Here is a 2500-nt window from a genome sequence, read left to right on the forward strand (position 1 = left end):
ATTAAAATTGGTCATTTAAATTTTATTTTCACTTGATTTAATTCAAAATAATTGTTAATTTTCATTTTATTTTCACTTTATTTAATTTATAATAATTATTAATTTACATTTTATTTTCACTTGATTTAATTGTATTTAATTTTAAATAATTATTCATTTACATTTTATTTTCACTTTATCTAATTGTATTTAATTTAAAATAATTGTTCATTTACAATTTATTTTCACTTAATTTAATAGTATTTAATTTAAAATAATTGTTCATTTACATTTTATTTTCACTTGATTTAATTATATTTAATTTAAAATAATTGTTCATTTATATTTTATTTTCACTTGATCTAATTGTATTTAATTTAAAATAATTGTTAATTTACATTTCTTTTTTACTTGCTTTAATTGTATTTAATTTAAAATAATTGTTCATTTACATTTCTTTTCACTTGATTTAATTGTATTTAATTAAAATTGGTCATTTAAATTTGATTTTCACTTGATTTAATTCAAAATAATTGTTCATTTACATTTTATTTTCACTTTTTTTAATTTAAAATAATTGTTCATTTACATTTTGTTTTCACGTGTTTTAATTGTATTTAATTTAAAATAATTGTTCATTTACAATTTATTTTCACTTAATTTAATAGTATTTAATTTAAAATAATTGTTCATTTACAATTTATTTTCTTTTGATTTATTTGTATTTAATTTAAAATAATTGTCTTTTTTTATTTTAGGTGCATATCTGATTTTTGTTATAAATTGTATACATTTATATATAACAAAAATCCAATATGTACTTAAAATATTTATCAGCTATTGGCTATGAGTGCAGTTGCATGCAGTTTCAAATCTTACCACTGAGCGGTGCTAGAGACCGCCTCATTTTCTCTGGCAAAAACTTCATGCAGAACAAAGTCAATGTTTAAACCCTGACTTCTGCCCTTTTATGTCGCCATGGCAACACAAGGTGACGTCACGTGAGACGGAGAGGCGCCATGACACTTCCTTAATTGACGGATGTTACTCCGGCAGCTGCCGCGGGCTTTTATTGCGTGATTGGTGTCACGGCCAATGTGTCCCCCGTCCGTCGCTAAGAGGAAGTGTCACCTTGGCGCGGACGCCGCCAGATGCGAAGTTACGACGCCGACGTGTCGGGAAACTCAACGCACTTTATCGCTTTGCGAATGACGACTGTCGCTCGCACAGGACACAGACCCTGTCTTTGACATGACTTTAGAACTTTCTAGACTAATGTTGGCATCAACAACACCCGGTCGCATTTTCATGACGCTATCTCGTCAAGTTTAGTTTCAGTACATTTTATTGATGTTTTTCACAGGACTAGAAAATGCAATTTCGCTAAAAATAAAAAAAATATGAGCTAATAAAGCAAGTATGCTAACAAAGATGCTAATTTTAGCGTGCCAAAATATCAACTCGAGCAGTACAAAAAGATATTACTCTGCGATGTATACCTAAAAATGTGTTTAAAAAGCTAGCCTACAAAGGTTAGCATGCTAATGGGTAGCATTTGTCATGTGAAAATATTTTACTCTCAGATGTATAACAGAAAATTTTGTTTAAAAAGCTAGCCAACTAACGTTAGCATGACAATGGGTAGCATTTGTCATGTGACAAAATATATTACTCCGAGATGTATACCATAAAAATGTGTTTAAAAAGCTAGCCAACTAACGTTAGCATGCTAAAGGGTAGCATTCGTCGTGTAAAAAAATATATTACTCAGAGATGTATGCCACAAAACATTGTTGAAAATGCTAGCATGCTAACCAAGTACCAAATATGACTGTAGTGGACATCTAAAAAATTTGCTAAAACAGCTAGCCAACTAACTTTAGCATGCTAATAGGTACTATTTGTCATGTAACAAAATATATTACTCTGTGAAATATAGCTGAACATTTTTTTAAATGCTAACATGATAGAGTACGAAAATAATGACTCTGGTAAGTACCTATAAAATTTGAACAAAAATAAATGAAAGGTGTAAACCTGCTAAACTACTGGGGAAAAAATAAACCATGCTAATGTTAGCATGCCAAAATATCAACTGTAGCTTGGGTCAAGTACAAAAATATATTACTCTGCGATATTGGTTAAAAACAATCTAGCTTACTAACATTAGCATGCTAATGGCTAGCATTCGTCATGTAAAAAAATATATTACTCTGACATGTATACCATAAAAATGTGTTAAAAATGCTAGCATGCTAAGCGAAGAACCAAAATACGACTCTGGTGGATACCTATAAAATTAGCCAAAACAGCTAGCCAACTAACGTTAGCATGCTAACTGGTAGAATTCGTCATGTAACAAAATATATTACTCTGTAAAATATACCTGATTTTTTTTTAAATGCTAACATGAAAACCAGGTACCAAAATAATGACTATGGTAGATACCTATAAAATTAGTAAAACAAAAAATAAAAGGTGTAAACCTGCTAAATTACTGGTGGAAGAAAAAATACCATGC

The 2500-nt window shown here is 29.3% G+C and overlaps 1 long non-coding RNA gene across 1 annotated transcript in view; it reads left to right on the forward strand.

Annotated features, from left to right (window-relative positions):
- LOC133535348 (uncharacterized) overlaps positions 1-2500 on the forward strand; it is a 10499-nt gene that overhangs the window by 5808 nt on the left and 2191 nt on the right. The window lies entirely within an intron of this gene.

The sequence above is a fragment of the Nerophis ophidion genome, linkage group LG02 (assembly GCF_033978795.1).
Source record: "Nerophis ophidion isolate RoL-2023_Sa linkage group LG02, RoL_Noph_v1.0, whole genome shotgun sequence".
NCBI lineage: Eukaryota > Metazoa > Chordata > Actinopteri > Syngnathiformes > Syngnathidae > Nerophis > Nerophis ophidion.